Genomic DNA, 12,963 nt, shown 5'->3' with positions numbered 1-12,963 from the left:
GGGTTCCAAATCTCTTAACAATCTATAAAAGACTAATTGATCGCACACTATAAAAGCTTGTAAGAAGAGATCTCATAAGACTAACCATATGGTGTATTGGAACAGTCGTAAGGGTTCTAAATCTTCCATTGATGTGGCAAACTGCTGGAACAAGAAAAGTGCTGCTCCAACACTGACAACTGCAACACCAATTCACAAAGCATCAATTAATTTCAGAGTAAACTAAATATTGAAAGCAATCTTATATTTTGAAAAGGGAGCACCAAACTTGTGCTTAGTTACACTAGATTTTTATTTCTCCTGGTTAATGGAATTTGGGATTAATCATAAATTATTGAATACCTTTCCGATACCGGCTACTAAAAAGATCAAACCATTTTGCTTCCGGTTCAGAAGAACCTTGACTTGCTGCTGTTAAGTCATGCATAACCAAAATTCCAAACATTGTCTGCCAACAAAATTTCAAGGTTAACAATCATATATATGTTACTATCTCTATTTGATATTTGTATTTAGAAGAAAAATAAATAGATCAATACCATATAGGATTTCCTGCAAGAGGCAAACCGGCTACTAATGCTGCAAGAATCCCAATACATATAAAAAGTTGATTAACAGATCCAAGCGCACCGCGAATTTCAGTTGGAGAAATCTGTTCATTGTAAGGAATCACCCAAGCAGTCAATATAAAATATATAAACAAGATCAGAAATGTTAAAATAATTTATAGCAGCCAAATATGTATCTATCAAATGCAAAATCTCAGCAACCAAATATCTATTGTCAAACAAACACAATCTTTGTGTGTTGCTTGATCTTGACCACAACAGCCTCAACTGAAAAGCCTGTCAAAGTTAACTTTCATATATGACGACTCATACTAATCTTCCCCTATACCAATGCTTGGATTGGATGTCATGGTATCTGGTGGGTGCATCCCAGCAAGGTGAAAAACTAGATTTGCTAAAATAAAGGATCAGATCACGACTCCAATTTCAAAAGAACATCTTTCACATAATAAAATTTGTTGTGCAACAATAATCCAAGTGTGTCTCTCCAAACTTTATGATAAAAGGTTATCAAATAAAGTATTCATATAAATCTCATCAAATGGAAGATAAGCGCAAAACAATAAAACATAACCTCTTTGCACAAATGAGTAAACAAAGTAAAATGATTATGACGAAGACAGAAATTAACTCAGCTCGGAGCAACATATAGTTTTTACTTCTTTGGTTAGTGTGTGTATGTGTGTACGGACTAAAAAGAAAAAGAAATTACCAGTGAAAGAAGGGGCTTCCAAACACGACCAGATTAAAGACACGTTCACGAAAAGAGAAATAAATAGAAGAATTCCGACCAACAACATAAAAGCGATATCAATTCTCAGAAGAAGTTGATTAGATCCAAGCGCACCGCAAATTTCAGTTGGAGAAATCTGTTCATTGTAAGGAATCCTAAGGTTTACTATTCTGCAATTTACCAGCCTCAATTGAAAATTAACTGAAAAATAAAAAACCTTAAAAGAAAGAAAGAAAGAAAGAAAGAAAGAAAGAGGCACCATACTCTGGTCTGTGCTACGCGGGGCATATACCTTGTGTTCGTCGCGCATTGAGCATGTTCGGCGGAAGGTACCTCTCCAGCGCGGTGAAAACCGCTGGGCAGTACATCAATTACAAGTCTTCGTACTCCTCCGCTTTGTGCTCCTTGTTTGGATTCAGCCTCAGCCTTGCTCGAAGAAACCAACGCCCTCGCAGCTGGATTCTCCTCCTTCGCCGCCGCGGAGCCGTTTGCCGCTGTCGCCGGGGACGGCGCCTCCGGGTGGTCATTTTGTGACATTCTTCAAGAAATGGCATAAGAAACCTATGAGAAAACGTGGATCATACCTCGGCAACAAATAATTAAGCACAAATAGTTATCCCAACAAATCCCAAAACATATAATCAATACTTCGATCCTTTGCTTGATAATCAAAACAATACGATCAAACTTTCAACATAAAGTCACAGCAGTACTTAATGAATGGTTGGCTTGGGTCAGGTGATTGCTAATTCATGTCCAAAGGGTTTTGTAGAGAAGCCAAATGGCAATGAAGAGAATGCCAGTTCCATAGGCCATAATTAACAACATCTTTTTAAATAACTATTGGGATTAACAATTTCTCCTTTATTATTTTTTCTTTTTTCATCAACATTCACCACAAACAAAGCGTTTTCAAGAAGCATTGGCTTAAGAAAGCAGCAAACAAACACACCTGAGTCGCATAAGTCCGCTGAAAAGGGCTCTTCTCTGCATTGAGCTGAAAGAAAAGATTCAAAAGAACACATTATTCTTCAATTTAGAGAAACTTAAAAACACGATTACTTGATTCACTGCTATCTACGATAGCAAATTTTACCCTAACTATTCTACACAATCCTTTTAACTTGATCACACACACACACACAAACTGTTCAACCTTTATGTAAAAACTATGATCGGTACCTACATTCCAGTTGCTAATGAATTCTGAAGTAAAAACTTTTATTCACAAAGACTATGTTTGCCACTTAATTAGCTATAATTAAAGAAGCCTAGCAGGATACTGAAATCCAGTAATCTACCGAGTCTCACGAATACGACAGAATAAGTTAAAAGGAATCAAGTGAGAGATAAGCGAATTGAGCACGATGAGAGTGAAGCAGAAGTCATTCTCAAACAGGAACTACAGCTTCCTCAGATCAACAAGCACACCCAAATCATCTTTCAAATAACAATCAAAAACAAAGGAAAGTAAAGAAAAACCTAATTATCAAAAGCTAGTAAATGAAACGGCGATCAAAGAGAGAATTGAAGTGAGGAAGAGTTTATGAAAGAGAGAGAGAGAGAGTACGGACATCTTTAAACTGAAGGAGGCCATAAGGTCACCGAGGTAGGAGACAGTGCGATGAGCGGAAGAGGAAGATGAAGATTAACAAGATGAAGAAGGGTGAAGGGCTAAGGGCGAGTGACGAAGATTAACAGTGCGATGAGCGGATTTGATGAGCGGTTTCGAGTGACGAAGGCTAAGGGCGAAGGGCGAAGGGTTCAGGGCGAAGTGCGAGGGTAATGGGAGGCGCTCTTCCAGGGTTAGGGTTTCGAGTGATTAGGGTTAGTGTATTTGGGTTGGGGACCGGGTTGGGGACCGGGTTGGGAGCCGGGTTAGGGGCCGGGTTAGGGTCAATGGGTTGGAGCCCCTCTCGCCACGCTTTTAAAACGTCACTGTTTTGCTCTACGGCCACGCTTTTGAAGCGTGGCAGAAAAGAACCTTTTGGCCACGCTTTTAAAGCGTGCCAAAAGAGTACTAGGATATGGCCACGCTTTGTAAGCGTGGCCGTAATGAAACCCTGTCGCCACGCTTTCAAAACGTCCTTGTTTCTCTCTATGGCCACGCTTTTGAAGCGTGGCAAAAAAAAGCGTGGCCGTTTCTCTAACCAATTGCCACCCATACAAAAGCGTGGCCGTTGATATTTTTCGCCACGCTTTTGAAGCGTGGCAATAAAAAAAGTGGCCAAATCTCTAATCTATCGCCACCCTCATAAAAGCGTGGCCATTGACCACTTTTGGCCACGCTTTTGAAGCGTGGCAAGAAAAAAGCGTGGCCATAGGCCTTTTTTCTTGTAGTGCTAGCTCTTAAAATATCGACCTTGATGAGTCTTGATTTGCAACTAAACCACTAAACATCCTTCTCTTGTGCTTAATGCCATAAAGCCACTCAGATGATGTAGTAGATGGCAACCTAGGTGGAGAAGTCGCCAACGATCTTGACAACGCATGTTCAACTCCCGTCCATCCTTTTCGAGGGACTTCCACTTCCACATCATTCTCAGATTCAATCAAAGAAGGAACTTCATATTCAATGAGTTCATTTGTGGGTGTGGATTCATCACAAGGAAGACTTGCTCCATGATCATCTTCACCATGGGAACTTGCTTCTTGATCTATTCCCTCCAATTCTTCATAAGGAATGTGCCTTGGAGGTTGTGCACTATCCTCCTCAACATTAATTTCAATCTTCCTAGGGGGATACTCTACAACTCTAGATTCCCATAGAGGTTCAACATCTCCTAAGTCTTCAACCACTTCTTCCTCTTCAATTATTACGGCTTCCTCCACTTGTTCCAATACAAAGTCACGTTCCTCATTGTCCACTGGAGTTTCTAGTGTTTCCTTCATGCTACACTCTTTTATTGATTCTCCATATGTAGCCATGGGAGTACCTTGAGTGTCAAAGCGCAGAGAGGCTAAATCACTGATGCACGGAAAACTTGTCTCATAACAAATTTCCTTCGGCAAGTGTACCGAATTTGTCGCCAAGTAAAAACTCACAATAGAGTGAGGTCGAATCCCACAAGGATTGATTGATCAAGCAACTTTAATTAGAGGTATGTTCTAGTTGAGCGAATCAGAAATTGAGTTGAGAATTGCAGAAAGTTAAATGCGGGAAAGTAAATGGCAGAAAGTAAATTGCAGAATCTTAAATGGGAATGGGGGAATTTCTCATAAATGTAAATGACAGAAATTAAAGAGAATGGGTAAGATCAGAAATGGGGAGTTCATTGGGCTTAGGAGATGTTGCATTCTCCGGATCAATCTCATTTACATCTCTTCCTCAATCAATGCACTCATTGATCTCCTTGGCAATCTTAAGTGATTGAATTACAATTTCTTGTAATTCAATCTCTCAAATCTTGAACAATAGCCAATTCCTTGGTCAATTGCTCATGAGAAGAGATGAAGTATGGTCACTGATTATACCACATGCATTTCCCAAATCAAGCATTGAGAGGATTATAGTCACATATCCATCCAAACCCAATTTGGTCCAACATGAGAAAGCATTTCTAGCTTGATCTCTTCATTCCTCTTCCAAGGTTCAGAAGAAATCCAAGTATGAATAGTTTCTTTTCCAAGATAACTACCCAATTGGATGAAAATCGAAAGCTTTCAAGTAAAATCAAGAGAAAAAAGAATGAAAACTACAATTGATCCATTGAATTGCAACAGAGCTCCCTAACCCAATGAAAGGGGTTTAGTTGTTCATAGCTCTGGAAAATGAATACAAAGATGGAGAATACATGATGAAAACTAGAAGAGCTAAGAAAGTAAAATATAGGAAGTAGTTCTATGCTATTTTCCAACTCCCAGCAACTCTCTAAAATAATTCAAAGCTACTCCTATATATACTACTCTTCTCATCTTCTAGTTGGCTCTTCAAGTCTTGGGCCTTTGGATCTTGAGTTTGAAGCAGTTCTCTTCTTCATTTGGGCTTGGCTTTACTTGCAGAGAGAAAATGTGAAGTGGGCAGAGATTTTAGCTCAGGACGTTAGAGTTGTTAACGTTTAGTGAAAATATGAGTTCGAGAACGTTAGTGACAATCAACTTTCTCACTAACGTTCCTAAGTAAAAGCCACATTAACCTCAACGTTAGTGGCACAAACGTTGCCACCAACGTTGCCTCTAGGTCCTTCGCACACGTTATTGGGACTTAACTTTCACAATAACGTTGAAAAGACCCCATTGCTCCTACGTTAGAGCCCACGTTAACTTAGTTAACGTGGCTCTTTAACGTGGGCTTGCCATCCTTCGAGAACGTTAGTGACATTCAACATTGTCACAAACGTTCCAATGTGCCCCCGTGTCTCACATTAGAATCCACGTTAACTAGGTTAACGTGGCTTATAACGAGGCCATGCTTAGCCATCCCCAACGTTAGTGACAATGTTGAGTGTCACTAACATTGGCTCATCATTCCTCATCCACGTTAGCTTCCACGTTAACTAAGTTAACGTGGAAGTTAACGTGGCTCATAGTGGCTTGTGTGGCTCCTTCCAACGTTAGTGACAATGTTGAGTGTCACTAACGTTGGACATCACCTTCTTCTATCACGTTAGCCTCCACGTTAACTAAGTTAACGTGGAAGTTAACGTGGCTCCTTGGGGTTGTGTGGTTGCTTCCAACGTTAGTGACAATGTTGGGTGTCACTAACGTTGTCGACCACTCTTGCCTCTTCACGTTAGCTTCCACATTAACCAAGTTAACGTGGGAGTTAACGTGGCATTGTGCACTTAGGCCAACGTTAGTATCCTAGAATACTCACTATGATTGCATCCCATGAAACTTTTATTTATTGATCCTTTTGTTGTTATTTTAGGGTTTATTTGTGTTCTTAGGCTAAGTGCTCTGTAAGCGGACAACTCTTTAAAATAAGCTTTCAGCCAACACTCTCGAACCAGTTGGTTCAAGGTGCTAGGTGTTGAAGCACCCCTAAGGACTTACTTGCTCAAGTCTCTCCCCCATACATACACACCACAGGCATATAGTTTATTCTTTTTCTTTTCTTGAGGCCTTGGTGTCCAGCACCTCTTTGGGTTACTAAATGTTCTGTGGTGAAGGTTACTCTTGATAGTGGACTTTCAGCTGATAATCCCAAGTTAGTTAACCCAAGTTACCAAGTGATAAGGCACCCCTAAGAGCTTATTCATCCAAGTAGATCCCTCACACAGGAACACCACAGACACATGCTTCAAGATTTAAAACCATTGGTGCCTAGCCTTATTGCTTAGTCTTTTTCTTTTATTCCTCAACTTTGATTGTTCTTTCCTTTTTTCTTATTAGGATCTTCTTATTTAGCTAGTCTCATGGGGTGTGTCTCAAGCATGGTATTCATGATAGATAGTTGTCCTCCCACCTTGTGGTTGAACTAACTTAGCTAACTTATGATCACACCAAAAACTCATGAATGCACTTCCATATTATGAACTCCACTCTGGTCTTTTTAAAAACACACAGTGAACTCATTGAATGTTTTCATCTGGGCTATTTGTCGCTGATTGAGTTCCTTCCAATGCTTATCTTGACGTTCTTGCCTCTCAGTAACTTGGTGGATGGCTTGAGTTAGCTGGGAGTATTGTTCTTGTTGCTGCTCCATTTGTTGTTTCTTCCACTCTGCTTGTTGGCTCATCCAGTTCAATATTTGCTCTTGTCCTTCCATATGTCTCATTCCCAAATCTTCAATAGCTCTTAGAAGGTGATTCATATTCAAATCGGCTAAGGATGCTCTCCCTGTTGATATTCTTCCTCATGAGACTCTTCTTGGTGGGCTCCTTCCTTTGCTTTTAGTTTCCCTATTTGTGGCCTTCTTTGTTGCTGAGCAAGTGTGGTATAGGCCATACGCTGGGTTGTCATTAGCCTCCCTGGGTTAACCCAGTCTGGATTACTATCCTCAAAAACCACTTTGGCCTTTGTGCACAATCGGAGAATGGTGCTGGGGTACCAAAGCCTGGCACCTGATTTAAGCTTCTCAGCTGAATCTTGAATTCCCTCAGCTATAAGTTCATGTACGTTGATTTCTCCACCTTGTACTAGGCAATGTACCATAGTTGCTCGATTAATATTTACTTCTGAATTATTCGCAGCTGGGAGAATAGACCTCCTTACGAGTTCAAACCACCCCTTGGCTTCTGGGCTGAGGTCTCCCCTCTTGATGAACCGGGGTCTCCCATCTCCATACCTCTCCCAGTCCGCTGCTATAACACAGATGTCAGTCACTATCTCAGTGAGCTCATCATTGTCTTGGCTTTTACTTATCCTTGCATCATAGCTAGGCTCATCAAAATGTGGTGATTTCAGGTGAAGAGTTCTTATTATAGCATTTGGGCTGAAATCTACCTCCTTTCCTCTTACATAGCTTTTGAAGGTTGGGGTCCTAGTTTTGTCTTCTCTGACCACATTTGCGTAGAACTCTTTGATGAGGTTTGTATTGATCTTCCCCTCTGGATTGGTGAGCAATTGCCACCCTCTTTCTTCAATCTTCTCCCGAATCTGTGGGCATTTGTCTTCATTGATTTGGAAGGTTAACTCGGGCAGTATCTTTTTGAGCTTTATCCGCTCAAATTATCGTTCATGGAAGGCAGTCTTGAATCTCTTCTCCTCGAAGGGAATGTTCTCCGTTGGTTCCTTCCTCTTCTGCCTCTTGGAACTTGATGATGCCATGAATGAAGTTAAAGCAAAACGGGTGTAGTGAAGGAAAGAGATGTGGGGTTTAGAGAGTGGGAGGTTGAAGAATTGGTTGCTAGAAAGTGAAGTGCAAGGGGTATGAATTTTGAATGTGGAGATGGTGTGAATTTGATTCACTTATATATAGAAGTGATGAAGAGATGAAAGGTGTGGATTGATGGGGTTGGTGTGTGATGAACGGATGGGGTTGTGTATGGAGTAAGCACGAGGATTCTCAACTTTATGATGTAGTTGGTTCGCCTTCCAAGTTTGTTCTTCCTCCAATGTTGCATGGCAACCATTCCCAATGCATTCCCCCTTGAGGCACGTGTATAGTGCCCTCTTCATGAAGTGGCCGAACCTTTCTCATTAAATTGTCCAATCAATCTCCTTTAATGCTCCTTTCCTTTCCCTATAAAGATCAACTAAGAAAAGTAAGACATAATATCAAAAAGACAATTTAGCCTTTACGGCTATTGATCGTGTGGAAAACGATCCAACACAAAACTCACCGGCAAGTGTACCGGGTCGCATCAAGTAATAATAACTCACATGAGTGAGGTCGATCCCACAGGGATTGAAGGATTGAGCAATTTTAGTTTAGTGGTTGATTTAGTCAAGCGAATCAAGTATTGGTTGAGTGGTTTGTGCTTTGCAGAAACTAAATTGCATGAAATGTAAAAGGGGAAGGGGAAATTGCAGTAAATTAAAGAGCAGAAAAATAAAGAAGCTGAATCTTAAAGTGCAAGTAAATTAAATTGCAGAAACTTAAATTGCAAGTAATGTAAATGGCTGAAGCTTAAAGTGCAAGAAACGTAAATTGCTTGAATTGTAAAAGGGATTGGGAGTTGGGATTGCAGAAATTAAACAATAACAAGTAAATTGCATCAAACAATAAAAGAGAAAATTGAATTGCAGTGAAGTAGATCTTAAACAGAAGAGTAAAATGTTTTGAGAATTTAAAAAAACAGAGAAAGCAATGCTTAATTTGCAGCAAAGTAAAAGAGGTTGAAGATCTCAGGGTGGAAGAGACTAGATAACAAGTCTAGATCTCAAATCCTTCCTTGATCCAACAAGAACAATTGCAAAATAAGTGAAGAAGAGTAAATTGCAGAATTGAAGAGAAGATGAAGCAGTAAACAGAAATTGCTAATTACATCAAACTAACTCCTATTTATACACTTTCTATTCTTGTATTTTGGAATTTGGATGGGCTTTTGATTTGGTGAAGAAATGAATTAAGTTGGATTTTTAATTCAACTTTTAGCCCAAATGCACCTCCCAGGGGTAAGCTCAGTTGGAAAATCCAACTTAGCTTTCAAGCATGCTCCATCCGTGTCAAATTGGTGCGCCCAGCCTTGTTTGGGTGTCAATTGTATTAGAGCTAAGTTGGAAAATCCAACTTAGCTCTAGACCGTGTCATGATGCGCAAGGCTTCCTCCTTGGTGCGCCAAAATGCTTGTCACAGCCCCCTTGGTGTGCTTTGGCCGTGTCATAGTGTGGGGAAGGTTGGGGAGGTAGTGCTCAGTTGGAAAATCCAACTGAGCTTTCCATGTAGCGCCTTGCTTTCAGCCTCAAGGTCCCAGGTTCAAATCCTGGTGGGAGCAAGTGGAGGAATTCTTTGAAGCTAATTTCCTTGGATGAGTGGGCACCCCTCCTTATGTTTCAAGGAATTCCCAAGTTCGAAACTTGGCTCAAGCATTTAAGCTATTTCTTCTTGATTTTCCTTGCAAGCTTGGTGGCACTCCTTCCTTATGTTTCAAGGAATTCCCAAGTTCGAATCCTGGGAGAAGAATTTTAGCTATTTTTCTTGATTTTTCCTTGCAAGGAGTAGCGTGTGGTTCCAAGTTCGAATCCTAGAGGAAGCATTTTGGCTTATTTTTCATGATTTTCCTTATGCCTATCAATATAATGTAGCGCTCCATCATGTAAAGCAATTGAGCGCCTTTGCCTCCATGGAGTAGTGCCTTCTTGTCATCCCTCAGGTGCATGGTTCATCCTTGCTTTCTTTAGTGCTCAGTTAACTATTTGAACTTAGCCTTGTACCTTGCCTTCCCCTTTCATTCCTTGTGAAGCTCAGTTTACTTTTCCAACTTAGCTTCCATTCTTCCTTGATTTTTTGCCACGCTTTTCTTCTCTTGGCACGCTTGTTGCTTCCTTTGGGCACATTCCTTAGGCCACGCTTTTCTTATTTTCTTCTTTCTTCACCTACAAGCAATCAAAACAACCAATCAAAGTATCACTAAATTCACAAGGTTTATAAATCATTAAAATTCAATTAAATTTAGCTTAAACCTCATGATTTAACATCAATTACATGGTGGTTGATTGATTCAAAGAAGTCATGCATTTTTAATCCAAATTACTTTCTTAGAATGCAAGAAAGTGCATAAAACATAATAAAAACAAAGAAAAAGGCTAGTGAAACTAGGCTAAGATGACTTGTCATCAGCTATAATTAATAAAGAAAAGAAAAGATTAGATTGTTTATTCATGAACTCCAACTAACTAACTAACTGTGTATCCCTATATGCATTTTGGTGGCACCATGGGGTGACACCAAACTTAATTTGAAGCATTGTGATGAAAAGTTCTGTTCAAAGCTCCAAGACTAGCATGCTCTCTGTTGCATTCATGCTTTCTTGGTACGCTTTGAACACCAAACTTGTTCTTCACTATATATACTGCAATATAAGAACGTCACCAAGTTTGGGTTGGAATTTATGAATATTGACTTATTTACTAGTAAAAGCTAATAAAACATGGGTTGCCTCCCATGAAGCGCTTCTTTAGCGTCACTAGCTTGACGTTTCTCCTTCATCAGGGAGGTTGATAATGCTTCAAGTCCTCCCCTCTTGCCTTGGACTTATATCCATTGGCTGTATCAATGATCTCCACATGTTCCAAGGAGAGGACTCTGTTAATAGTGAAGACCTTAGGTAACTGAGATGGTACAGTCGGGAGATTAGGGGGATATCTGGGAAGTAAGCTGAGATCACTTTATCTCTTGGAGAGCAGTCTTCCGTAGGGATCTTCTTGTTCCTCCACCCCCTTGGTACTTTCTTCTTTGTCCCTTTTGATGTTGCCTTGCTCTTTGTGGCTTCTTCTTCTAAGGAAATTTTGTTGTTGTCTTCACATGTTTCTGGTGGTTTAGGTTCCTCCAGCTTTTCCTTGAGCTGTGACAGCTGCTTATTTCCTTTTTCATCAACCAAGGGCTTTCCCAGTTAGGCTGGTTGTGCTTCAATGTTTGCTTTCTCTGTTAGCATCTCGTTACAATCTGTGCTTGGTTCTTTATTTTCTTGGTCAGCTTCTTGGGAGAGTTTGAAGACATTGAAGCTGAGTTGTTCATCATGGATCCTCAATATTAGCTCCCCTCGCTCTACATCTATGAGTGCTCTGGCTGTAGCTAGGAATGGTCTTCCCAATATGATTGGGTGAGTGTGACTCTCTTCCATGTCCAAGATGACAAAGTCTGTTGGGAGGTAGTATTTCCCAACCTTTAACAACACATTTTCCACCACCCCTATTGCTTGTTTTTGAGTTTTGTCAGCCAGCCTGATGACCACATCTGTGGGCAATATCTCATTGATCTGCAGTCTCTTCACCAGGGCTAAGGGCATTAAGTTGATGCTTACTCCCAAATCACAGAGTGCTCTATCAAACATTGTTTCTCCTATGGCACAGGGGACATGAAAACTCCCTGGATCTTTTCTTTTCGTAGGTAACTGTGGTTGAATGAGGGCACTGCACCCCTTGTTCATCACTATAGTCTGGCCTCCCTTGAGTGAGCTTTTCCTAGGAAGCAGCTCCTTCATATACTTGATATATGCAGGCATTTGTTGGATAGTCTTGATGAATGGTATATTCACATGCAAAGATGAATTCCCAATGTAGTTAGCTTGCTCCTGACTACCCTCTGCTTCTTCATTCACTCCTTCTTGGGTTGTTGATGAAGTGGAGATTGCTGCTACTTGGTTCCTCTCCATCTTGTTGGTGAGGTCAGCCAGCTGTTGGGTAATGAGCTTGTTTTGGGCCAACAGAGTATCTACATTGTTTAGCTCCATTATTCCTCTTGTGTTCCCTCTTTCGGAAGCTTAGAAGTAGTCGTTCTCTGCTACTATTTCAATGACATCTATAGCCTCCTCAATAGTTTTCTTCTTGTTCAAAGATCCTCCGGATGAATGGTCTACGGCCTTCTTTGACTCATAAGAGAGCCCTTCATAGAAAATGTGCAGCTGCACCCATTCGTTGAACATGTCAGGTGGACACCTCCTTGTCAGGTTTTTAAACCTCTCCCATGCTTCATATAGAGTCTCACCATCTTGTTGCCTGAAGGTTTGGACCTCAGCTCTCAGCCTATTGATTCTTTGAGGAGGGTAAAATCTTGCTAAGAATTTGTTCACCACGTCTTCCCAAGTTGTCAAGCTTTCCCTTGGGAAAGATTCCAGCCACTTGGCTGCCTTATCCCTGAGTGAGAATGGAAATAAAAGCAGTCTATAGGTGTCAGGATGAGCACCATTAGACTTCACTGTGTCACATATTCTCAGGAAGGTGGTTAAATGTTGATTTGGGTCCTCCTGGACACTTCTTCTGAACGAACAGTTGTTCTGCACAAGGGTGATGAGCTGTGGCTTCAGTTCAAAATTGTTGGCATGGATGGTTGGCTTTTGAATGCTACTTCCACAGTTTCTTGGGTTTGGATTGATATAAGAGCCTAAAACTCTTCTATCCTCCCCAGTATGATTTGCTCGACCTCTTCCGCCATGGTTGTGAGCCTCTTCTTCATGATGGTTTTCCATGTTTTCTTCCATATTTGGTTCAAAGTATTCCTCAAAGTGTTTCTCCTCTTCTTCAGCTCCAACTACACGTTTGTCTCTTGTCTCCCTCCTTAGTCTAAGGAAGGTTCTCTCAGGTTCAGAATCAAAGGAATCCAACTACACGTTTGTC

At 40.7% G+C, this 12,963-nt stretch overlaps 1 long non-coding RNA gene across 1 annotated transcript; it reads right to left on the bottom strand.

Moving 5' to 3' along the window:
• Positions 394-1,367, bottom strand: LOC110271054. Its single transcript, XR_002361071.1, has 3 exons — positions 1,282-1,367; positions 540-652; positions 394-448 (listed from the first exon to the last, which is right to left on the bottom strand). It is a non-coding gene; the product is annotated as an uncharacterized LOC110271054 (long non-coding RNA).

This window comes from Arachis ipaensis, chromosome B04 (genome assembly GCF_000816755.2).
Source record: "Arachis ipaensis cultivar K30076 chromosome B04, Araip1.1, whole genome shotgun sequence".
Lineage (NCBI taxonomy): Eukaryota > Viridiplantae > Streptophyta > Magnoliopsida > Fabales > Fabaceae > Arachis > Arachis ipaensis.
The sequence above is the reverse complement of the archived record's forward strand: the minus strand, read 5'-3'. Positions and strand labels throughout refer to the sequence as shown.